Source organism: Pseudorca crassidens, chromosome 9 (genome assembly GCF_039906515.1).
Source record: "Pseudorca crassidens isolate mPseCra1 chromosome 9, mPseCra1.hap1, whole genome shotgun sequence".
In the NCBI taxonomy this organism is placed as follows: Eukaryota; Metazoa; Chordata; class Mammalia; order Artiodactyla; family Delphinidae; genus Pseudorca; species Pseudorca crassidens.
The window spans coordinates 5,094,747-5,121,241 of record NC_090304.1 but is presented as its reverse complement, the minus strand read 5'-3'; the positions used below and the strand labels follow the sequence as shown (position 1 = coordinate 5,121,241).

The window sequence follows — 26,495 nt, the reverse complement described above, 5'->3', positions numbered from 1 at the left end:
TAAAATTAATAAATTTTATTTCATAAGCAGTTTTAGGTTCACAGCAGAATTGAGGCAGAAGTACAGAGCCAGAAGCCTATATACTCCTTGTCTCCCCACGTGCCCCCCCCAACCTCCATGAACCTGTGTTGACACATCATTATCACCCAAAGTCCGCACGTTACATTAGCTTCACTCTTAATGTTGTATGTTCTGTGGGTTTAGACAAATGTATGATAGCACGTATCCACCATTGTAGTAGTCTGTAGAACAGTTTCACTACCCTAAAAATCCTCTGGGCTTTGCCTGTTCATCCCTGCCTCAGACTTAACCCCTAACAACCACTAATCTTTTTTTTCTTTCTTAATATTATATAATGAAAACAGGTGTATTTATAACTTCAGCATACTTCATAAAATCTTTATTCACTGAAAATAGACAGATGTTTACAAAGAACATTTAACTTAAATTTCATAGTAGCTTATAAAATGGCACTTGAAAGAGTGACCTGTATAAGGAAATAAGAGTCTTGTCAAGAGACAGTAAACTATAAATATACCACAATGTTAAAAACCTCAGTGTTCTATAAGAAAATCAATAAATATAACTTAATCTTTCTGGGGGGAAAGGTATTTAGCATTACAAATTTAAAGTACAGATTTTATATATGAATTCAATACGGAATACATTTAAACCTTACAATGCTACATAATCATCGTCTATCTTGTGGAAAACAATAAAAATACGCACTATTATGTATAAAATAGATAACTAATGAAAACAGATTGTATAGCACAGGGGACTCCACTCAATGCTCTGTGGTGACCCAAATGGGAAGGAAATCCAAAAAAAGAGGGGATACATGTGTCCGTATAGCTGATTCACCCTGCTGCACAGAAGAAACCAACACAATGTTGTAAAGCAACTACACTCCAATTTAAAAAAAAAAAAGTAAATTGAAAGAAAAAAGAAAGAAAGAATAAAATTCTTAACCACACACAAAACAATTATATACTTTTTGAATATGTGTACATCAAACCAAAAGGTTAATTTTACTTTTTCCTTTATTGACAACTTTGGGTGCATTTTTAGGTTTTGGTTCCCAGAGGGCATTTATTCCAATGCCGTCTTGAAGCCGCGCCTCTGTCCAGGTCGCCAGCCTTTTCCTTGTCTGTTATTTCCTTGACTCTGTTCATGTATACTCTGATTCTTTCCAGTTCCTGCTTTACTGGATGTTCCTTAGGATTGACTCCCTGAGTTGCCGCATAAACCCAAAACATTGAATTTAATGTGTAAGCAGAAACTAAATCCACTTTTGCTTGTTTAAGTGGGTCCAACTTCTACAACAACTCATTTCTAGAAACACACATCATACTCTTCAGCATCTCATCCACAGCCCCAATGGAATTCTCAAATGTTGATAAATATTCATGAATTTCTCCTGGGTAGTCTTCATTAATTTCTTCATCTGCCATTATTATCAACTCTTAGGCCTTCCACTCCTGCCTCCCAGAAAGCAGTTGGCGGCGGTGACGTCAGTGGCACACAGGCTCTGCCCACAGCGAGCAGCGCTCTCCGATGACCTCACTAATCTTTTTAATGTCTCTATAGTTTTGCTTTTTCTAGAACGAATTATAGTAGGAAACATGCAGCACTGTAGCCTTTTTAGACTGGCTTCTTTCGCTTAGTAATATACGTTTAAGGTTCCTCTATGTCTTTTCATGGCTTGAGAGATCATTTCTTTTTAGTGCTGAGTAATATTCCATTGTTTGGTTGTACCAGTCTATGCACTCACCTACTGAAGGACATCTTGGTTGCCTTCGAGTTTTGGCAGTTATGAAAAACCTGCCATAAACATCTGTGTGCAGGTTTTTGTGTGAACATAAGTTTTCAGTTCGTTTGAGTAAATACCAAGGAGCATGATTGGTCTCATAGAATGAGTTAGGAAGTATTCCTTCTGTTTCTGTCTTTTGGAAGAGATGATAGAGAATTGGTATAATTTTTTCTTTAAATGTTTGGTAGAATTCATCAGTAAACCCATTTGGACGTGATGCTTTCTGTTTTAGGTTATTAATAATTGATTCAATTTCTTTAATAGATGTAGACCTATTCAAACTGTCTATTCTTATGTGAGTTGTGACAGATTGTATCTGTCAAGGAGTTGGTCCATTTCATCTAGGTTATCGAATCTGTGGCTATAGAGTTGTTCATAATATTCTTTTATTATCCTTTTATTGTATATGGGATCTGTAGTGCTTCCCCTCTTTCATTTCTGATATTAGCAGTTTAGGTCTTCTTTCTTCCTTAGTCTGGAAAAAGTCTTATGAGTTTTATTGTTTTTTTTTTTTTTTTTTTTTAAGAATCAGCTTTTGGTTTTGTTGACTTCCTCTACTGATTTCTTGTTTTAAAATTCTTTTATGCTCTAATTTTTATTATTTCAATTTTCTGCATAGTTTGGAATTAATTTGCTCTTCTTTATCTAGTTTTCTAAGGTGAAAGCTTAGATTATTGATTTTAGATGTCTTCTGATATATGCTTTCAATTCTATAAATTTTAATCTAAGCACTGTTTTTGCTGCATCCCCCAAAGTTTAGTAAGTTGTATTTTCATTTTATTCAGACATTTTTAAAGTTTCTCTTGAGATTTTTTTGTGTTTGATCCATGTGTTATTTAGAAATGTAATGTGTAATTTACAAGTACTTTGGGTTTTTCCAGCTATCTTTCTGTTACTGATTTCTAGTTTAATTGCATTGTGGTCTAAGGGCAGACATTGTATGATTTCTGTTCTTAATTTGTTAAGGTGTATTTCATAGAATGTCTTGGTGCGTGTTCCATGTGTGTTTGAGAAGAATGTGTGATTTGCTACTGCTGGATGAATTAGTCCATACATGTCAATTATATATGGTTGATTGATGGTGCTGTTGAGTTCAGTTATGTCCTTATTGATTTTCTGCTTGCTGGATTTGTCTATTTCTGATAGAGGACTGTTAAAGTCCCCAGTTATAATAGTAAATTCATCTATTTCTCCTTGCAGTTTTATCCTTTTTTGACTTGTATTTTGATGCTGTTGTTAACTGCATAACATTAAGGATTGTTATGTCTTCTTGGAGTATTGACCCCCTTTTCATTTTGTAATAACTCTTCTTATCACTGACAGCTTTCTTTGCTCTGAAGTCTTCTCTGTCTAAAATTAATATAGCCACTCTCAGTTTGTTTTAATTAGTGTTAGTATGGTCTAGCTCTATCCCTTTACTATTAATCTATATGTGTCTCTGAATTTCAAGTGAGTTTCTTGTAGACAATATATGATATGCCCGGGTGTAGGTTTTTGTTTTTGTTGTTTTGCATTTATCCTGCTTGGTGTTCCCTGAGATTCCTGGATCTGTGGTTTGGTGTCCGACATTAATTTGGGGGAAATTCCCAGTCATTATTGCTTCAAATATTGTTTCTCTTCCTTTTCTCTTTTCCTTCCGGTATTCCCATTGCATGTATGGTATACCTTTTGTAGTTGTTCCACAGCTCTTGGATATTTTGCACACTGCCCCCCCCCCCCGTTTTATTCCTCTTTGCTTTTCCATTTTGGAAGTTTCTAGTGTCATATCTTCAGGCGCAGAGTTTCTTTCCTCAGCTATGTCCAGTCTACTAATGGGCCTATCAGAGGCATTCTTCATTTCTGTTACAGTATTTTTGGTCTGTAGCATTTCTTTTTGATTCTTTCTTAGAATTTTTATCTATTTGCATTATTTTATCCGTTATTGCATGTTGTCTGCCTTTTCCATTAAAGCTGTTAGCTTTCCTGGTTTGATAATTCCAGCATCTCTGGCGTACATGACTGGTTCTGATGCTTGTTCAATCTCTTCAAACTGTTTTTTGTCTTTTTAGTATGCTTCGTAATCTTTTTTGAAAGGCAGACATGATGCACTGGTAAAAGGAACTGTGAAGAATAGACCTTTGGAAATGTAGTGGTAAATTGTCTGGGGAGGGGAAACGTTCTGTAGTGCTGTGATTCAGTCTCCGTCTTTTGGTGAGCCTGTGCCCCTGAGCTGTGAACTTCACCAGTGCTTCTCTGCTTTTTTCCTTTTCTTAGGTGGTACAGGATGGCTAGAGTGGCCTGGAGTTGTGTACTTCCCTTTCCTCATGCGGAAGGTTAGAGGGGGCTGGAGTTGGATATTTCCCTTCCTCCAGGTAGGTTAGGTTCTGGTAAAACCTCAGTGGGTTAGGCTCTGGTAAAATAGTTTTTTTTTTTAAGGTGAGCTTTGTTAAGAACGGAATGTCCTGATATATTTCAAAAAAGAAAAGAAAAGCAAAGAAAATGTTCTTTTCCCCCTCCCAGAAACATGAGGGGAGGGGAAAAGTCTATTCACTCACCTACTGAAGGACATGTTGGTTGCTTCCAAGTATTGGCAAGTTTGGATAAAGCTGCCATAAACATCTGTGTGCAGGTTTTTGTGTGATCATAAGTTTTCAACTTCCTTGGGTAGATACCAAGGAGCCGATTGCTGGATTGTATGGTAAGAATATGTTTAGTTTTGTAAGAAACTGCTACACTGTCTTCCAAATGCCTGTACCATTTTGCACTTTCATCAGCAGTGATTGAAAGTTCCTTTCACTCTACAGATCCTCACCAGCATTTGGTGTCAGTGTTTTGGACTTTGGCCATTCTAATTGGTGTGTAGTTGTGCCCAGTTGTTTTAATTTGCATGTTTTTGGTGCCATAATGATGTGGATCACATCTTTGTTAATGACTATATTTCAATGGATAGATAAAAGAACCTTGGTGCAGATAAAATCATTGTTATTCAGGTTCCATGTGTTTGTGGATGACCTGGATTGTTTATCCTGTGGTGGTCCCCACAGTGTCCTGTGACCTCTATATTTAGACATTTCTCTTTTTTTTTCTGTTATAAACTCTTTGGACATTGTTATATATAAGACTTTTTTACTCAGGATAAATATCTTAGTATGAACTCATTAAAGCAGAGTAATTGGGTCAAGGAATGTATAGATTTTTAACACCCTTTGATATCTATGGCCAGAAGAATTACCCCAGTTTATGCTTTTATCAGCAGTTCCAGCCAGTTTTATATTAATGTATATTTAAAATCTTTTTTATTAGGGGAAAATTTTAACACAAATATAGAATAGTGTAATGAACCCTCAGGTACTCAGCTCCAACAACCATAAACCCAAGGCCAGTCCTGCCCTACTTACTCCTTCAACCCCCACTTCTCTCCTGGATTGTTACTATTTTAAAACTCTATTGAATTGTAATAGAAATATAGAAGAGTACACATCATAAATGAAATTTTCACAGTCTGAAACTCACCTGGGTAATTGGGTCCCGGGTATCTCCTTTGTCCCCTTTCAGTCATACCCTCCTCTCTGCCGAGGGCAGCCAGTATCCTGATACTTAACTGCATTAAGTTTTGTTCCTTAAATAAATAGAATCTTATGGTATGTTCACTTGTGTCTGAGTTTTTCTCTTGACATTGTGTGTGAGATTGTTGGGGATATACCTAGAAGTGAAATTGCTAGGTCGTAGAGGTGTGCATATATTCCATTTTGGAAAACTGTGGCTGCATCTACTAAAGTGGCTATCCCAGATTACACTTTCCCCAGCAGTGTGTGACGTTCCGCTTACTCCATACTATCATTAATAGCTCATATCTTTCTTTCATGCTTTTCATTTTAGCTACACCCCTAGCTGTGTAGTGATACCTTACAGTAGTTTTAATTTGCACTAGTGAAGTCAAGCACCTTTTCATGCTTTTTTTGGTTGTTTAGTTATCCTTTTTCATTTTTATCTTTTTAAAATTTTATTGAACTATAGTTGATTTACAGTGCTGTGTTAATTTCTGCTGCACAACAAAGTGACTCAGTTATACATACATATATACCCATACACACACACATTCTTTTTCTTTTGTTTTCATTCATTCATTCATCATTCATTTATTTATTTTTGGCCATGCCACGCGGCATGTGGGATCTTACTTAGTTCCCCTACCGGGGATTGAACCTGTGCCCCCTGCAGTGGGAGCACGGAGTCTTAACCACTGGACCGCCAGAGAAATCCCAATATATACATTCTTTTTAATATTCTTTTCCATTATGGTTTATCACAGGTTATTGAATATAGTTCCCTGTGCTATACGGTAGGACCTTGTTGTTTATCCATCTTATATACAATATTTTGCATCTGCTAATCCCAAACTCTCAATCCTTCCCTTCCCCAACCCCCTAGTTATTCTTTTTTAACAAAGAGTAATATTTGTCTCCTTTTCTTTTGTCTGTTGCATTATCTGTTTTATCGTATTAACTCTCTGTTGCTTCATAGCAATTATCCCCAAACTCAGTGGTTTATAACACCAGTAAACATTTAATATCTCATAGTTTTTGTGGGTTAGGAACTTGGGAGCGACTTGGCTGGGCCATTTGGCTTGGATGTTATCAGCCTCTGAAGGCTTGACTGGAGTTGGAGGATCCTTCCCAAGGTGGCTCATTCACATGCCTGGCAAGTTAGTCCTGGCTGTCGGTGGGAGGCCACAGTTCCTTTTCATGTAGGCCTTTGACAGGATTGCCGAAGTGTCCTGTCCCCAGGACATGGTGACTGACTTTCCCCTGAGAGAGTGATTTGAGAGAAATAGCACCAAGTGGAAGCTATCATTTTTATGACACAACCTCAAAAGTCTCAGTGCATTTAACAGCGGCCATGGCTCATGGGCCCAGCCGCTCCACGGCATGTGGGATCTTCCCGGACCGGGGCACGAACCCGTGTCCCCTGCATTGGCAGGCAGACTCTCAACCACTGCGTCACCAGGGAAGCCCGTGGACATATTTTCAAACACAACAATTGGTAGGGTTTCTTTTATTCTGGATATGAATCTTTCAGGAGATACAAACATGGTGAATATCTTTGCCTACTCTGTGGGTTGTCATTGTGTCTCTGGAGGAAGAGGAGTTAATGTAATTCAGTTGATTAATTTTTCCTTTATGGCTAGCCCCTTACATATTACTTGGAAGAAAATCTCAAAATAATTATCTTGTTTCTTCTGTAAATATGTCAGTATAGATCTTTCAAAAATAAACTTTTTTTTGTTTTAACCATAACATAACCACAGAACTATAACATCTAAATAAAACTCCCACAAAGCAGTTGCTTGATACTATCTAGTACCTAGTCGGAGTTGAAATTTCCAATTGTCTCAAATGTGATAATTTTTATATATACAGTTTTCTAATTTTGGCAAATCAGGATCCGAATAAGGTCTACCAGTTAAAACAATTCCCCCTACCTCACTTGCCATCTGTGGAAGACCTCGATTTTTTTTGTCTTGTAGTATCCCCATAGTGTCCTCTGCCTTGTAAGCAGGTAGTTGTAAGTTTCTCTGTTTGGGCGTAACCTTTCCTGCAGTCTCGCTCATGTGTCTTCTTTGGTTGTGATCTGTCTCTGGAGGTTGAATGTGGACCCAAATTGAAATTTTTAAAGGGCTTCCAACCTAAATCACATTGAAATCCATTCAGATTATAGTTCTAGACTTAAAATGTAATAATGTTTGTTTTGAAATGTACTCTGTGTGTTTGTGAGGCCATCTGAGAGTGCATTTTTTGTTTCTTTAGAAGACCCCACACTGACTGTAAGCCTTGCCCTCTTGAAGATACCACACCCTCTCTAGTTTAAATGTTGCAGGGCATAACATAAGGTGGTGTGATACTTTTTGCAAACCCCCACCTCCCAGGTTTTTTGTTTTGTTTTTTCACTTGACATATTGTTGGTACAACAATATTATGTTAATTTCAGGTGTACAGCATAGTGATTGGATATTTAAATACATTACAAGATGATCACTACCTAAATCTTATTAATTAGACTTTCCATGTTAACCGTCTACTTTTTTTTTCCCTCCTTATACTGTCCACTAGCTTTCCTTCTCTCATGGCTGATTTTTTGAGTTGTGATGACTAAGTTTTAAGGGTTGATGACTCAAAATCTTTTTAGGCCACCTTAAATTTCCAGTCTTCCCCAGTTTCTGACTTTCCCTTCTAGCAGAAAATTTAGCACCGAAAAATTACAAAAATTAATGACGTAATTAGGATGAATGTTAGCGAAGTAGACAAAGTATTTCTTAGAATTCATGTATGTGTAAAGTTTCAACTTAGTTGGTTTCTTAACAGTTCTGAAACTGATTACTATGATTGGAAAGAGCTGGGTAGGTAGAAGGAGATTGTCACTTTGTCCGTATTGTTACAATAGTTTAGAAGAATGTATTTGTGTATTATTTGTATAAATTCAAATGATTTATTGTAAGAATGCAAACTATGAAAAACAAAGAAGGCCTTTCTCTGACTCCATGTCATGGGTTTCCTTAATGAAAGGGTGACTGGGTGCAGTGACCCTGCTGCGGTACCAGCTAGAAGTCAGGACACCTGGCTTTGGTATGCTCTGCAGAGCAGGTCTTAGTATACATTTGTTGAATTTAAAAAAAAAAAGTTGTTTTAATACACATAGTATTTCATTTATTTTTTAAAATTTATTTTATTTATTATCATTTATTTTTGGCTGTGTTGGGCCTTCGTTGCTGCGCGCAGGGGCTACTCTTTGTTGTGGTGCGCAGGCTTCTCTTGTTGTGGAGCACGGGCTTCTCTTGTTGTGGAGCACGGGCTCTAGGCGCACGGGCTTCAGTAGTTGTGGCTCACGGGCTCTAGAGCGCAGGCTCGGTAGTTGTGGCGCACGGGCTTCGTTGCTCCACGGCATGTGGGATCATCCCGGACCAGGGCTCAAACCCATGTGCCCTGTATTGGCAGGCGGATTCCTAACCATTGCGCCTCCAGGGAAGCCCAAATTGTACTTTAAAAGTATGGTTCAACTTCAAGTAAGAGCTAAATTTTCAGTGTTTTGTTTTTAAATGAGTGTACATGAAGGATACCAATTGTTGACCATAATTCTTTCAGCAAATATCTGGGTGCCTGCCCAGTGCCAGGCCTGGTGCTTTCAATGCTTTGGTCACATGTGGTTTAAAAAGATGGCATGCTGGTGCCCTCAGTGAATCAGGACAGTGTCTCAATAGAGATACAGTGCAAGCTACATATGTAATCATAAATTTTCTAGTGGCCTTATGAAAAGGAAACAGGTAAAATTAATTTTAATGTATTTTATTTAACCCAGTAATACAAAATATTGTCAGTTCAGCATGTCATATAAAATTATTAATGAGATATTTTCACTTCTTTCTTTTGTACTGAGTCTTTGAAGTCAAGTGTATATTTTACACGTACGTACTTCTCAGTTCGAACTAGCTATGTTTCATGTGCTTAAAGCCTTACATGGCTACCACAGTGGACCGCATAGATCAGATTATCACCACTGTTATTATTGCTCATGTGGAGTGGCAGAGGACACTGAATAGGAACGCAAGTAAACGGTGGCTTAAAGGGCCAGAGGAGATGCAAGGAGATGAAGTAGGAAGCTGTTTTTATCCTCCGGGTGGTGGCAGAGGAAGATGAAGAAGGGGAGATACTCAGAAGATGGAGTTGACAAAATTTTGATGAATTGGATATTGGAAGGGAAAAGAGGAGCCAGACTCTGTCTTTTACAACTGGGATGTGCCTTTTCTGGGACAGGGAGAACTTAGTGAGGAAAAGGTTTGGTTGCTGGTCAGTGTATGATAGAGAGCAAAAACCCGTTTAGGAGATACTAAATTTAATGTGCTTGCAAGACATCCAAGGGGAAATGTCTGCTAATAGTTGGGTACCTGTGTTTGAAGTGCAGAGATGGCCTTAGTTGGTTTTATAAATTTGAATCGCAACTGTGTTTACAGAGGTATATTTAAAAACCTGTGGAAACGGCTTCATTTATTCAACAAAACCATTTTTTGTTTTTTTTGAAGTCTCCCCAGGCCTTGTTTTGGTTGCTTCGGCAACAGGGTGAGTAGAAGACATGGAAGTGGACACCCCAGCCACTGTAGTCAGCTGGGGAGAGTGTACCTAGGTAGTGTCCACAGTCTGAACCCTGTGGGAACCTCTGCCTCGGAGGAGACCGAGAGGTGGCCAGTGAGAAAACAAGGTGGGTGTGATCTCAAAGAAGCCAAGTGAGGAGAAGGTGCCAGTAAGGAGGGTCTCCTGGTGAACAGTACTGAATGCTCCCGAGAGCGAGGTTGAGAGGAGGACAGAAGAGTTTCACTTAGGTTTAGCCCCATCTGGAGGTCACTGGTGACTTAAAAAGGCAGTTTCAGTTGAGTGGTACAGATTGGAATGAGCTGAAGAGGGAATGCTTTGAGACAAAGGGCTCCTTTTCTTACTTTTAAATAACCACTACAAACCATTGAGAAGACAGGCCCAGTAGAAAAATGAACAAAGGATATAAACAGACAGTTGGCAGAAAAGTGAAGTATAAATGGCTCTTAGACATGAACAGTGCTCTTAAGAGAAAAAGACGTTGTTGGGCAAGGGTGTGAAGAACCAGGCATACATACTTCCATTGGTGGTGGGAATGTGGATAGCCATGACCTCCAATGGCTATTGTGCAGCTAATTAGAAATGAACATTATTTAATCCAGCAGTTCCACTTCTGGGAACCCTGGCATGTTTTGGTGATAGTGAAAATTGAAAACTAAATGGTCCATCAGTGGTGGCCTGATTAAATCAACTGTAATGTAAAGGAAAGTCAGTATCAGCCAAAACTTTTTTTTTATTTTTTGGCTGCGTTGGGTTTTCGCTGCTGTGCGCGGGCTTTCTCTAGTTGTGGCGAGTGGGGGCTACTCTTCGTTGTGGTGCATGAGCTTTTCATTGCGGTGGCTTCTCTTGTTGCGGAGCGCAGGCTCTAGGCGTGCGGGCTTCAGTAGTTTTGGAACGCAGGCTCAGTAGTTGTGGCTCACGGGCTCTAGGACACAGGCTCAGTAGTTGTGGTACATGGGCTTAGTTGTTCTGCGGCATGTGGAATCTGCCCAGACCAGGGCTCGAACCTGCGAACCTGCGATTTTTAACCACTGTGCCACCAGGGAAGTCTCGCTAAAACATTTTATTCTTCAAAAGGTAGAATTTGGTTTTGTTTTTTCTACCATGCTATAAACCAGGGACTTTGAGAGTGATTCTTTCCCCCCATTTTAAAAGATTGAAAAAAATATCAGTGGGTCTGGTATAGGCACAGAAGGTATGTGAAAATATGCCTTTGAAGAGCGATGTTAAGCCTGTCATTCTCTCTTGACTTTCTGCCTTTTAACACACTTCACATGAATTATTAGTCTATATTCCCATCTCCAGATACCTGTTAGGGTTCTTTTTAAAGGATCCTGTCCTGTTTTATATATGTTCTGAGTTGTATACCACAGGAAAGATGGGTATAACATATCTTACCAGCTTCATGGATGAATTCACACTCCAGTTTGCCTTATTGCATCTAAAAATAACCATAGTTCCTATCGTGAGAGCATCATTTTACTTGGTTTGGATCATTGATAAAGTAAGCGAGCATCTGATGTCTGAGAAAGCTGGATGTAGCAATGGCGATTATACTACAGCTGCCTGATGGAGGAGGAAGACTTCCTTTGTCCACCTTCTGTGAGGGAAGGGACAGTACAAACCTCTGTGTGCTATATGTTCTCCTGCCACCTACGTTAACCCGGTTTTACTGATCTTCCTGCTTTGGAGAAAGCAGCGTGTTCACATATGGACTTAAAGCAAAAACGAAAACTGGGTACACCCTAATACACCAAATCAGTCTCCCAGCAGAGTACATTGATACTGTAGTGGGTTGGCCAGAAAGTTCGGTTAGTGAATATGTTGTTCAATAAAGTTCTTCGTGAAAATGAAAAATGTATCTTTTATATTTACTTAAAACCGAACAAACTTTTTGGCCAACCCAATATAACTTTAAATTCTCTGTCATTGGGACTCTCTACTTTAAGATCTTGTTTAAATTTAATTAATTTCATTTAAGAGTTTGAGTCTGTGGTTATTCATTGATTCCTTTTTCTTCATTTCCTAGAGTATCCTGGTTTCACTTATATTTCTTCTTAGAGCCACAGGAAGAAGTAGTTGAGAGTTTGAAGCATCTTAAATGATCGTTTAGTCTAATCATCTCATTTTACAGATATGAAAACAAGCTCAGAGAGATGAGTTTACTTGCCCAAAGGTTGACTGAACTGAATGCATGCTCTCTTGGTCTTCCCCATTAAATTTGGTGAAGTGAGGAGTAATATGATACCCTTGTATCATCAGGGTGAGGTAACCTGCCATAACTTTGAGGTGGGTGTGTGGTTTTATTTTTTTGGAAAGATTTTTGTGTACTTATTTTTTGGCTGCGTTGAGTATTGGTTGCTATGCACAGGCTTTCTCTAGTTGCGGCGAGCGGGAGCCACTCTTCGTTGCGGTGCGTGCGCTTCTCATTACGGTGGCCTCTCTTGTTGCGGAGCACGGGCTCTAGGTGCGTGGGCTTCACTAGTTGTGGCAGGTGGGCTCTAGAGCGCAGGCTCAGTAGTTGTGGTGCACGGGCTAAGTTACTCCGTGGCATGTGGGATCCTCCTGGACCAGGGCTCGAACCCGTGTCCCCTGCATTGGCAGGCAGATTCCCAACCATTGTGCTACCAGGGAAGCCCGGGGTGTGTAGCTTTAATTACACTGCAGCAGTTTTAATGAAGGCTTTTTTTTCCCTTCGGGTCCTAGTTGCAGCACGTGGGATCTTTGTTGCCTCATGTGGGATCTCTTTAGTTGTGGCATGTGGTCAGGGATCTAGTTCCCTGACCAGGGATCAAACCCAGGCCCCCTGCATTGGGAGCACAGGGTCTTAGCCACTGGACTGCCAGGGAAGTCCCGAGACTTTTCATTTATATGCTGCACTAGTTTATTTTTAGTCATGGAGACAATCTAATGGAACTCTGTTTATATTTTTTGGTTGAGAAAGTTGAAGCCTAGAGATGTAAACTTATTCAAAATTGTAGACCATAAACATTTATCCTGTGCTTAGTTTTTAATGTGAGTCGGAGCAGTGCTGCCCAGTAAAATGGTATTCTTTGTTTGTCAGCGTGGCTATTTAAGTTAAAAGAAAATTGAAAATTTAGTTCCTTAGTCTTACTAGCCACATTGCAGGTGCTCAGTGGCTGTGTGTGGCAGGTGGCTTACTGTATTGTACAGTGTAGGTCTAGAGCATTCCCCTTAAAACAGTTTTTTTTGATAACTTTAGAAGTTTTAGTGGTGGGCACCAAGAGTTATGAGTATGATTAGAATTGCCAGCTAGAAATCAGGTTTGTGTTTAAACGTAGGAGGAAAAAAATCACTCAGAGCTTGTGGCAGTGCTATAACCAGTTGTGACTTGGGCCCTTTCTTGGTTCATATTTCATTTGTTCTTTAGGATAGTAACCAAGAGCCTATATGAAGAAGGGCTTTTCCTTTTCCATCTGTCAGGTATCTTGGTTTGCCAGTTGAAAATCCCATCCTTGGGTTGAATTTTCAGTGATACATTCATTCATCTTCATGCTGCTTAGCATGTTTTCCAGTCTCTGTACTTCTATTTCACATATTAATCACTTGGTTACTAAGATGCCCTACAAAAAGTTTGATGTCTTTCTTGCTTTTGTACTCAGGATTATGGAAGTTTTTACATCAAATTAAGCTTGATGTGTAACCATGGCTGAGCCAGCTAAGTATAGCTTTGGCGATTGGAATCATGTAGTCTTCTGTACCATTGCTATACATCTCTGCACACTGTTGTTGTTGTAAGAGGCAGCATTGGATTTCTGGGCTTTACTTTGGATGCTAGTTTACTAATTTATGATTTGGCTCGATTTTAATAGCGACTTAGATTGGTTTGGCTTTCACGTACGATGGCAGTGATTTGAGTGTCCATTAGGGTGCATAGCCGGACGATGACGTAATCCAGTCAGGTGCCAAAGTTTTTACTTAGTCCTTTACGTACTTGATTTTGCTTTTAAAAGGTGGTAGTATGGATTTACCTTGGGTGTTCTATACTTTAAAAAGCAGTCTTTTTGCATTCTTGTCACAGTAATTTTTGATTAATGCTTTAGAAGCCTGTATTCTTGCCACAGCTTGTATTAAATTGATTGGTTCTGAAATTAGCTGATAGTTACATATATGTGTGTATCTATGTGTGTATATATATATATAAAATACATACATATATATTGAAAGATGCCTCTGAAGTCATCCAAATGATGTTACTTACTTAGTTTGTTTCTCCCAATTATGAGTGGTTGTGTGCTCATTTTTGATGATTTTTGTGGTCAAAATATGGGTTTTTTTTTTTTTTTTTAAGTTGCAGCGTGCTAGGCATTGAGGATAAAATGGTGAGCAAGACCTCATAGAGATGGAGTATCTTCCCATCTCATTATCTTGCATCTCTTTAGACTTGGGTGGTTTGGAGAGCATTTGTGAGCACATTTGCAGAGATAGGATCATTGAGATCCACATTAAAATGATAACTCTGATTGAGCTGGCCTACCTTAGGGCTCCCTGATGTTAATAAGAGTAGACTTGCTTGATTTTGTGGGTCCAGGCTCTAGGCTGTATCACCTGTCTGTAACTGAGAGGTTGTCTTTAGTTGTTTGTGTATGATATGTGACACAAGGAGAAAATATTTTCTTGCATGTTATGTAATAGCTACGGCTTCCTCTTGTGAATTTGCATTTGTGAAGAGTATCATGGAATTTATGGTAAAAAGTCATATGAGAGCATAGGGAGCAGGTTATTATTCCTTTTTCCCCAAAGTGAGTTTTTAAAAAATAAATAAATTGAGGGTTCATTAGGGTTATTTGGAGCGTCCTTTCTTATTATTCTCAGTGGTAAAGTAGGAATAATACCTAAGAGGTTTGAGAAGCGTGTGTATAATGCTGGCACGAAGGGTTTGCAAGGGTAGGTATTCATTCTTGCTATTCTTGAGTTCTGTGACTAAGCAAGTACATATTTAGATACTCTTTAGCTGAGAATCTGTTCCTTTGCTGTTTTAGGCTAAACCAGCCCTCATTCTTGACTGATATTTTTATAATTATGTTCTTACATTCTCTTCATTGGCCTTAATCAGGATCAGTAGTATTGGAAAGAGGAGACCCTTTTTGATAGAGTTATGTTATATGCCTATTGAGGAAGATGTGGCTCCTTTAAGGAATGATTGGCAAAAAGAAATACAAAAGTAAAAGTATATTATCTTTAAAAAAAATCTTGTTTTCCTTTTCTGAGGGGCCCCCTCTGGATCCATTTCCTCTGAAAGAATAACCTAATGATATCAACTGCTATAGACTGAATGTTTGTCTCCCCTCTAACATTTATATGTTGAAACCTAATCCTCAGTGTGATGGTGTTGGGAAGTGAGGCCTTTGAGGGGTGATGAGGTGTGAGAGTGGAGCCCTAATGATTGGAATTGGTGATCCCAGAGAGTTCCCTCATCCCTTTCTGCCGTGTGAGGACACAGAAAGGGCTGTGATCTATGAACCAGGAAGGGGGTCCTCACCAGACACTACAGATGCTGTGATCTTGGACTTCCTAGTTTATAGCAGTGTGAGAAGTAAATTTTTGTTGTTTGTTAAGTCATCCAATATATGGTATTCTGTTATAGCAGCCCGAATGCACTGTGACGTCAACTAGTAAGCTATGTATTATATTCTTTATTAGCAAATCTGTATTTTTCCTCCTTTAGCTTGTATGACATTGTGCTGTTGCTCCCACTGCCTTTCAATAGTCTGCTCTCTAGCCATGCCCCTTTCTCATTTTTGTCCTTTAATCATGATGTAAAACTTATGGTTTCCTAGTAATTAAATACGACGGGAGAATTCCTCCTTTTTCAGTTTCTGTATTCTTTGGGAAGACCTTTTCATCATCCTTATGGATTCCACCATCATCTGTATGTTTTAACTTTTAACACAAACATTTGTTTCCAGCTTAGTTAGGTTTTTTCCGGTGGGCTCATGTCATAGTTTGTCTGGATACTGTCAGTTCAGTTCGTTCCAGGCCAGGATCAGGAACTCTTTTGTCTTCATTTCTAAAACAGTGCTTTTCTCGTTTCTCCTTCACCATCAGCACCCTCTTGGGACCCACAGGCTTAAAGCAGAATTATTTTTTTCCATTTTACTTCTCTCTCCATTTATTATTTCACCAAGTCCTGCTTCATTCTTTCTGTAATTTAATTTGCCCTTGTCCATGGCCACTGGCACCATATTTAAAGCGTTGATTACTTTATTTTTATATTAGATTCATAAATTTATTGAAAGAGGAAGAAAGTTTAGAGTTAACTTAGTCCAGCTCCTTTATTTTGTAGATTAAGAAATGGATACTCAGGTCAAATGACTTGCCTTAGGTCACACAACTAATGAGTAGCTGATGTTATAGTTCTCTGGTCTCAACATTTAATACTCCTTCCCAGTCTAGCATTCTTCTTAAAATTTTATTTGAAAAAAATTTTTGTCAGTTTTGCGTATCTCCATTTAAGAGTGAGCTAGCTTTAGGAGGTTGGATAAGATAAGATGACAGCACTTTTTAGCCACCCCTCCCTCTTTCCCCCTTCCCTGAAGGCGACTATATTACTTAGAACTCTTTTAGCCAGTTAAAAAACACATATTTACCTCCATATGTGTGAAGAGCATACTGGAAGAGTTCATAATTACATGCATGCTTGCTGATTTTTTTAGTTTTAAGCACATCTATTGATTTCCCTTTCTGAAAAGATATGGAAGATAAGGATTAGCTTACTCTTTTTCCCTCACTGCACCCTCTTCCCCACAGTCTGTCTTCCCCATCTTTCCAATACAGTTTTATTGCAATTTTGGTTAAATCAATATTTATCCATTATTACTTGGGATGCTATTTATAATGTTAAGTAGTAAATTATAAATACTTTTCCTAAACAACTTCTGGTATTCCTTGGAAATGTTGTGTCAACTTTTTTTTTTTTTTTAATGTACTAGTCACTAATTTAGCCTCACACTTTTCACCAGTTACATGTTCAGGTATTCCATCAGCTTTATCTTTTTGAAGAAATTTTTATCTGCTCCAGACTGGACGGCTTGTCCTCCCTGCTGGGAACACATTGTCTGCTGGGACCCTGGGAGTTCATTTTGCCTCTCTCCTTCATTGAATTTCCTGTTCCTGTTTCTCTGTTGTTTTAGTGGAGCACAGTCTCTAGTAGTTTTCTGTGAGGAAGGGGGTGTGAGAGGGTAAGTCTTTTGAGACTTTCTGTGTACTCTTGATTGATAGTTTGGCTGGGTGTAGACTTCTGGGTTGGAAGTCATATTCCTAATGTATTAGTCTGCTAATTATTCTCAGTGCCCTTTTAAATAATATCTTTTTTTTTTTTAAATTTGATGGATACATTAACTTATCTTTCTGAGGATAATTTTTTTAATGTACTCTTTTTCTTGTATAGTCTTTACTCCATCCTGCATTTTTCTGTTTTGTTTTGCACTCTACGTTTCATGATAGAGGCTTTCCTGAGATGTTATTAGAACCCGTGGTTTTCGTTCACATTTAAAGTCGGGGTATATACACACACAACACATAGAGTTGAATCATATGAAATTGCCATTCTTTCTCAGCTTTGTTCACTATCTGTGAACATACTTAGTTCTCAGATCTTCATTTCTAAATCACACCCTCCACTAAAAGGAACCAGGGCTCCTTGGAGAAATGGGTGATTTTAGAGCTGGGGCAGAGAATGTACAAGATTAATCTAGAACATGTTGTTATGCAAGGAAATAAGGAAGTACTCAAAAAACATGGAAAGCACACAGTCCTCTGCTTGAAGGGGTTCCCACTGGCCAAATCTGGGATAACTTGAGCATCAGAATGAATGGTGATATTAATAAATAAAATAAGAATCCGTGAGTCCACACTGATAATGAATGAATGGGAAAAAGGGAACATAACCTTACTGGAATTATAATGTCAACTGATAAGTGTAGAAGGAACAGTAGATTTACAAAATAAACATCGTTTTATAACTGTCAGTAACAGTTAAGACAAGAATTGCCAGTGGATGCTAAAACTATTGGGTGAGTGTTTTAAGAACATAATCTCAAAATATCTTCCTACAGATTATTTACTAGTTAATTACTAAGGGGAAACTGGTTATTTTACAGTGGAGAAATGAGGCAAATATCATCTTAACCAAGTGATCAAAATCCCAATAATGGGACACACAGACATTATCTTACTACTTATGTGATACTCTAGGAAAAACAAACCTCACTTACCACTTTTGTGGTAGTACTGCCAGATACTTATACCCTATATTCTTCAAAGATGCCAGTGAAAGACAGAGAATTGCTGAAGAACTGTTTCAGATGGAAACATGACATTAGGTGTGATCCATGATCTGGATTGAGGTGAAGGGGGATTGCCGTAAGGGACGTAGAGCAGTTGGCAGAATTGGAATGTGAACTGTGGAGTCTGTATGGGTTAACACAGTTAATGTGTTGCATTCCTGACTTCGTCGCTGTGGAAGAGAATACCCTTGTCGTTAGGAAATACACAGCGAGCCATTTAAAGGTAAAGGACGTGATGGCTGCAGGAGATGGATGCAAGAGCAAAAGTGACACAGTGATTAGTTGTGAACCTAGGTGAAGGCTCTGTGGGAGCTTCTTGTACTGCTCTTGCAGCTGTTCTGCAAGTTTACAATGAAGACTTTTAAAGAAAAGATTGGAGTGAGGGTGGTTGATTGGAGCCCCCATTCATGGGTGGGGGCTCAGTGGCTGTGAACCTTTCAGCAGTGTGATGAGTTGAGCTCCTTTGGTTGGGAAGTCCCCAGTGTCAGGATTTTCAGGTGTTTGTTTCTTGAGGTCAGTGATTAGAAGACACTTTCAGTTTTCATCCTGGCTGGGAATGTCAGAGCCCAATAGGAGAATCTGGCTGGGGATGGGGTGGGCAGTTGAGGGGGCCTGTCTCTGCATTCTTTCTGCAGTTCACACAGTCCCTCTGTTTTCACTGGCAGGCCCACCCTCAGCTGTGCTGGAGTCACCATCCTTTTTGGCTTCCTTCTGTCATCTGATGGGGCTGGGAAGGACAGAAGAAGGCAATGAGATTTGGGAATCTAAGTGTTCATTATATAGCTTTTTCAACTAGTATTCCTTTTGCTCCCTAATTTTGTTGGTTCTTGGGATTATGCCTTTAAAAAGCAAGACAAAACAACCAAAACAGTTCTTTTACTGTACTTTTAGAGGCATTTCAATGTGTCTTCAATATACATTCTTTACCCAGGAGTCCCAATAGTGCATTTATATACCATTTCATTCTGTTTTGTATCTTTTGATCTTGTTTCCCACATTTTCACAATTTAGAAAAAACCAATTTCTTATCATCAATAGTATAGACCCTCTCTTTCCCGTAATTAGTCTAAGGGAAAAGACTGAACAATTAAACAAAGACCTTTTTCCAGAAAAGTGGGTTATGTCTCAGCATACTTGTTACAACTTAATAAGCACCTGGATTTGTGATGCTCTGAGCGGGTTGACAGCTGTCTTATCTTTTGGCTTCCCTGGATGGGAGTGTGCAGCACAGTGAGGCAGGCAGGTTGGTACAACTCTGCTGGGAGCCTGTGATTGACTGACTGGCTTGGAAGTGGGTGAAGTGGGTAATCTTTTTTTTTTTTTTTTTTTTTTTTTGGCTGCATTGGGTCCTTGTTGCTGCACACGGGCTTTCTCTAGTTGCGGCGAGTGGGGGCTGCTCTTTGCTGCAGTGCGTGGGCTTCTCATTGCGGTGGCTTCTCTTGTTGCGGAGGGCGGGTTCTAAGCATGCGGGCTTCAGTAGTTGCGGCCCACAGGCTCAGTAGTTGTGGCTTGCAGGCTCAGTAGTTGTGCATGGGCTTCCTTGCTCTGCAGCATGTGGGATCTTACCCGACCAGGGCTTGAACCCATGTTGCCTGCTTTTGTAGGTGAATTCTTAACCACTGCACCACTAGGGAAATCCAGAAGTGGGTGATCTTGGCTGGTGGGAGAAAAGATTGTAGATCAGTTGAGGATCCTACAGCTACTCAGATTAAATGTCAAATGTATGTATGTGTGCGCAGGCGTGTGCATTTTGTGGAGTATATAACTTCATTGGATTTTTAAAGGGGTCTGGAACCCCCAACACAGAGTGGTTGTGATGGGACTAGAATTACCTATGACATTTAGAAATGTACTCTTTACACTAACATGCTAAGTTGGTCATGTCTAAACACTGCGGTGGCACATGATCTGTTCTTATGATTTAAAGCAAAAATTTAGGTGATCAGTTAAACACTTTTTTAAGTTTTTGTTGAGAAAACATTTCACTGGTAAAATGTTTTTTAGAGTCAAATATTTTCTTCATTTTAAACTAGGTTTGTTACAGTTTTTGTTGATTCATTTTGTTTCTTTTAGCAAGTGGTTAGCATTGTTTCTATTTATTTTGAGGGAAAATGTTGAGTTGATCAGAATGTAGTGTGAATTTTGTGGAACAAAGGCATTAAATAAATGGCATTTATTTTGAGATGCCTTGTAGACTGCACCCTTATAGGATTTCTGATTGGTATATTGTCCATAGTTTGTGTCTTTTCCTGCAGTATTTAGTTATAAATGAAGTGCCTTGGAAGACAGTTTAAATTTATAGTCCTTTCATGTGAAGCATCTGGTTAATTCACATTAGAGACGGGATTCAGCTGCAGCTAGTACTTCAGTGAACTTAATGTTCTGCTCATAGTTCCTAGTAAGTTACAGTTGTTTAAAGGTATTACACGGGGCTACTTGGGGACATTTAGAGGGAGATACTTCTAAAACTTGTTTTAGTGTTGTAAAATATGGTGCCTTTGTAGCTAACCCTGTGTTGAGTAAGAATGTCATTGATGTTTTCATAAGACAAAGATAAGCATATGTATTTTTTCTTATTTGCTCACTGATAGTGCTCTTACTGTGTATCTATTTCTGGGTTATTGTTTAGTGTAGGATAAAAGCTTAGGTAGAGGGATGACAGTGCCTTTTTTCCTCTTGTTACATAGAAAAAAATTCAATTAGCTAGTACTTTTCAATCCTCTGAGGTATAGTTGTGTGTGAAAGAAGACCTTGAACCAGTATTTTTAATGGCAGCTCTCATCCGAACAAAAGAGAACACGTTGTCATTTTTGCTCTTTTTTTCTTTATAGGGGAACTTCTGTTTCATGTGCACCATCCCGCTTTATTCTGCTAATCTGCTAATGCAGTAAATTGGAAGACAACCGTTGCCAGGATAACCTGTAATGGGCAAGGAGCCACAGAAAAGAAAACATTTCTTTTAATTTTTAAACTTGGTTTGAAAGGTAAGGTCACTAAAATTATGAGGAGTTTCATGAGTTACATCAAGGAAAGCAGTTTTCTGACTTGAGACCCTGGAGTCTAGGTGGACCTGGTCTGGGTCATCACTTTGAGCCAAGTACCACCTGGCTCCGTGGCGCTATGGTATTTTTAGGAAGTTAAATAACAGGCTCTGTAGTTTGCTCTGGTATGTCGTAGAATCTGCAGCACCCATGGGATTCCCAGTTTCCACAGAATGGGGGTTGGGGTGGGATTGAGCTGGGCCCTAAGGACTAGACAGGCCTAGTAAGCTGATGTAGCATGCCAGAGAAAGACTGCTAGTAGCGACCCAGCTACTGCTTCTAGGTCACCTGGCTGTGTGTGTGTGTGTGTGTGTGTGTGTGTGTGTGTGTGTGTGTGTGTGTGTGTGTGTGTGTGTGTGTGTGAGAGAGAGAGAGAGAGAGAGAGAGAGAGAGAGAGAGAGAGAGAGAGATTTGTGTTCCTTTTACACCAGCCAAAGGACATCTGGCTTCTAGCCAGCCACCTGACTCTTTTGAGTCTTAATTGCTATCATTTTGCAACTCTTTACTGAATTTTTTTGTGAAAGACCAGAGGTTTACTTTGCATATTTGGCTTTTGAGTCAATTGGCACTTAATAGAAAGTGGCCCAGTAGGACCTTTTTGGGGCTATGCACACATACTTAATCCAATTTCATTTGTTCCATAGTAACTGGAGGAGCAGGTGGGCATAAACCATTTAATCATCTACCTTTCAGGCTTCACTGTCTCAGGAGATACTATAGTTGTTCTGTTATAACAGGTCTCTGCTTCTAATCCCCAGGCCCCAATCTTTCCTAGGCAGTAAGCCACTTCGCCTATGCTCTCCCCCACCTCCAGTCCTTTGTGAATAACTCTTCCTCAGCATCCCCTTCTGCTTACATAGTGAAGCACCAACTCTTGTAGAAAGGTTCTGATTTGTCCAGTTTTTATCTTCATATTATTCTGTATAAATCCTGATGGGGAGAATTCCCTTTAAGTAGTCATTCACTCTGAGCACCTTGTCTCATATGGTTTTGTCTGTTTGTTTTTGCTCATGTGGCCCAGCCCTTCCTTTTCCTCTGCCTTGGGATAGGTTCTAACCCATAGGTATGAACTCTTCAGTTTCTTACCTGCCTGACTGAGTGGAGAATTCAGTTGAGGGTTCAGATATAAGAAGTCCAGTAGTATGCAGTGATAAGCTATGATCTGACTGTCAGATTCATTTATAGTTAAAACAATTATCCATTTTTCTGTTGTGATGCTGGATTTCAAAAACTAATTTTTTTTTTTTTTGCGGTACGCGGGCCTTTCACTGTTGTGGCCTCTCCCGTTGCAGAGCACAGGCTCTGGACGCGCAGGCTCAGCGGCCATGGCTCACGGGCCCAGCCGCTCCGCGGCATGTGGGACCTTCCCGGACCGGGGCACGAACCCGTATCCTCTGCATCGGCACGCGGACTCTCAAGCACTGCGCCACCAGGGAAGCCCGGCTTCTTTAACTTATTAACAGGCGACCTTAGAAACCAGCTTTGATTGAAGCTTTGTTTTCATTTTTTTATTTTTGTGAAGAAGTTCTCCTGTAATAAGATACTCCATTTAACATTTTCTGACTTTTCTGACTGTTCCTTTCTTGTGAGTTGGGAATACTGTGATGACCGCTTAGTCTGGTAATGTCAGCATATAGTGTATTTTAGCACAGGGATGGTATGATTGCATAATAAACAGTGCTTTGCCATCTAATTTCATAACAAAATAGTTCACATCCCATTTGTACCTTAAAAACACAACATTTGAAGTCCAGATTTTCTTTTCTTGTTTTGACATGTTGGGTGTGCACTTATAATAATAAAATGTTGCAGTACAGCATATGGCACTCTGAGCACTGTTGAGTTATACCCGTGTCACTGCGATTTGGAGAGCGCCCAGCTGCAGTGCAAAGTGATAGCACCGTATGTGGTCTCTTGTGACACCTGCTCAACTCTGCCCTGGTAGTGTAAAAGCAGCCAGAGACAGAATGTAAAGGATGGTGTGACTGTGTTCTGTTAAAACTTTATGGCCACTGAAATTTGAATTTCGTAGAATTTATACAAGTCACGAAATATCGTCCTTTTGATACTCCCCCACCCCCACCCCCAAAGAGTTAAAAAGGTAAAAACCATTCTTCGCTCAGGGCCTGTATTTATAAAAAAGGTGGCAGACCAGATTGGGCAATCTCAGTATGGTACCCCCAGGTATCCTACGTCTCTGGAGTTGCTTCACACACTCATGGCAGAAAAAATGGGGTGGGAAAGGACCTAAACTGAAAAGGTACCATTGTGGTTTTTGCTGTTGGTTGGATTTTTCTATTTCTTTGTTTTTTGTACGTAGGAATCTTAAGTGCATGTAGTCACCTCAGAGTCTTTCTGTTAGATAGTCTTTTATAATACCCTGATTTTAGATTGTGCTTATATTTATAGAGCCTGTCCTAAATGCCAGGGATTGTGCTGCTTTATATTTTCTTTCTTTCCATAATTTTTTATTTTATCATACATAGGTACATAGCTTACATAGGTGCATAGTTTAAAAAGTCAAATGGTATCACAAGATTTATAACAAAAAATAACAATCATCTATTTCATCTTTCCCATCCTATCCCCTCCTCATCCCAGCCCCTAGTGAGTAAGTGAGTTACTTACTCACTAGGAACTGCTACCTCCATCTCTTAGCTGTTTACTCATCTTTATTACTTCCTTATGCATTTCTAAATTATATACCTGTAGGTAGCAGTTTCTAATCTGTCTTACTTCTAATTATGAAGGTTAAGGTTTAGCTCTTATATGCATAGCTCTTTCCCTCTCACATCTCCCAACATAGTTAAAGCACAACTTTGGTTAATATCAGTAATAAAAGTATGTATATTTTGGTTAATTAATCCCTAAATCTCTGACTTAATTTGCAGAATCCTTCTCAACACGGTAACATACATCTGGCAATACACTTCCTTGGACATATCCTTTCCAGAGCCCTCTGCCTCATGGTTTACTCCAAACTGGTTCCTCTTGACTTCGTCTGTAGCTGCAGGTGTCCCCCCTTCTGGGAGTCATCTTTGCTTCTCTGTGTGTTGGATCCCTGGTCTCATGGATTCCGTGTCTTCCTCTCATGGCTTACTGCCATGCTTTAGTGAAGCCCATTCTCCATCCAGTAGCTTCCTCAAGAAACTGTGAATAAATCTTTCAGACCTTCCAGGTCTAAAAATGTTCTTTTCTAGAATTGCTATTGAGGAAGCTGATGTCATTCTGATTTCCAGTCCTTTTATAAGTTTTTCCTCACTAGAAGAGTTTAGATACACTTTTTTTTTTTTTAATCTCCGATACCACGGGCTTTCACACTGTGTCTTAAAGGATCTTTTACCACTCAACGTGGTGCCACATGTAGGTCTTAGGGGGAGAGTCACTTCTTTATGCTCTGAGAAAAAACATTTTTTTGACAAGGGAGATCAGTGGTGAATTATAATATGTTCTAAAACTTTTGTTACTTGGATGTTGGACTTTCGGAATTGTTTCTCCATTTTCTGTCTTTCATAAATTTGTTGGCATTCTCCTTGGCTGTTGTTTCCTTTTCTTTGTCCTTTATTGTTGTTTTCCTAGAGCTTGCAGAAGGGCAGAGAATTGTGTAGGTTTCAACCCACTAAGCATCTGGAAGTTTGCAGAATCCTTTGCTATTTTCTTGTTGAGACTCCATGTCAGCCCAAATGTAGCCATGCCTTTTATATCACATACACTTTGAGAAGAAATTCATAAAACAGTGTGGTGATCATTTAATATAGTCTTTCTGTCCAGAACAGGAAGTTGTCTGTCATTGCCCTCATAGAGAATCATCCAGGCTTCCAGAGGACCTCCAGCCTTGGGGTCTTGAAGGTGTTGGTGTTCCTAACCTTTAGCAAGTTCCTGCATCTTCTGCTCACAGATAGGACGGATAATCTGTCCTTTTCACTCACTGGCTCTCATTTTCTCCCTTGGGCACTGTCCGTGATAGTATAAAAGAGCTTCGAGATATTCAAAGCTAGTTATTTTTTCCTCCAAGTGGCAAGTCCTTCTGTCACCCTGGTCCTCTTTGGGTGCCATGTGGTTGGCAGTCTCTTCATCTGCCCCAGAACAGGATATGATATTGCTTGGCATGAGCTGATCTGCCCAGGGAAGGCTTCAATAGAGTTAGTATCTCCCGTGGTCCTAGATGCAGTTGATCTATGACACATTCTGAGGGTTACTTGCTTATTAGTCACAGCATAATACAACTTTATGTCAAACTTATAAGTAACTAAAATCTTTGGACTTGTTTCTTTCTTTTAACAGTTTTCTTAGGCCTAGCAACCTCTACCCCCCACCCCATGTCATGCTTTTCAGTTTTTATTTTAAAAGGACTTTACATTTAACCATGTTAAGTAAATTTCTCTTGGTTTCATCATGTCAGACAGCTTTTAAATGCTGATTCACTCGTGTTTTCTGTGCATTTGGACAAACCTGTGGCATTCTGGTCAGTCAGCTCTGATAGCACCACTGGCCACAAGAGCTGAGCTCCTCCAGTGTCACCACCTACGCTCTTTGGGCTGAGCTCCCAGCCAGCTTGTCTGTCAAGTGATTCTTTTCCCTGCCCATGAAGACATGGGATTCCCGTCCATGAGTGTATCCCAAGAGCCATTAGATGGCAGGTTAGCCTGCTGCTGTTTCCCTTCTGCAGGCTGGCCTGGGGCTGGCTTGTGCTCTCGATGACTGCTGCTGGGACCGGTCGCTCACCGGGTGTTCCATGCTGGTCCTTTGGCTGTGTGCCGTGATGGGAAGAGCACAGACTTGGGAGCGCAATGGGCCTGGGCTTGAGTCCCAGCTCTGGCCAGCTTATTCACTAGCTGTGGTCTTTGGTAGATCATCTCACCTCTTAGAATCTTAGTTTTTCCATCTGCAAATGAGAGCGAAGCCTTGAAGAGTTGTTGTGAGGTACAGATAATGTATCTAAAAGCATCAAGTCCAGAGTCTGGCATATGGTAGGCACTTAATAATTGTGAGCTGCTATTAGTCATTTTTCCTCCTTTAATAGAAAGTTGCCGTATCAGACCATTTACTGTTATTGTGGAATAGCTAGAAGAGATTAAGGGGCTATAAAGACTGTAAGCAGTGTTCACGTCTCATGTTCTACACTGAGCTTGTATTCCTGAGCAGAGTCTCAGCAGTCCAGGAGTCTGCTTTGCTGGTAAAATATTCATGACGGAAAGCACTTCCTAGAGGT

The 26,495-nt window shown here is 39.7% G+C and overlaps 1 protein-coding gene and 1 pseudogene across 19 annotated transcripts in view; one reads left to right on the top strand and one right to left on the bottom strand.

Moving 5' to 3' along the window:
* Positions 1-26,495, top strand: part of PPP6R3 (protein phosphatase 6 regulatory subunit 3) — a 126,713-nt gene that overhangs the window by 17,536 nt on the left and 82,682 nt on the right. For 15 of the 19 annotated variants that reach the window (XM_067748027.1, XM_067748026.1, XM_067748041.1 and 12 more), the window contains one exon: positions 21,074-21,226. The exons of 2 other annotated variants lie outside the window; for them this stretch is intronic. The gene's annotated coding sequence lies outside the window, so the exon portion shown is untranslated. Of the gene's footprint in view, positions 1-4,066; positions 4,165-21,073; positions 21,227-26,495 lie in introns of all 19 variants that reach the window. 2 more of the 19 variants (XM_067748025.1, XM_067748024.1) reach the window with 1 other exon arrangement.
* On the bottom strand, positions 1,013-1,512 carry LOC137230838 (nuclear nucleic acid-binding protein C1D pseudogene; annotated as a pseudogene).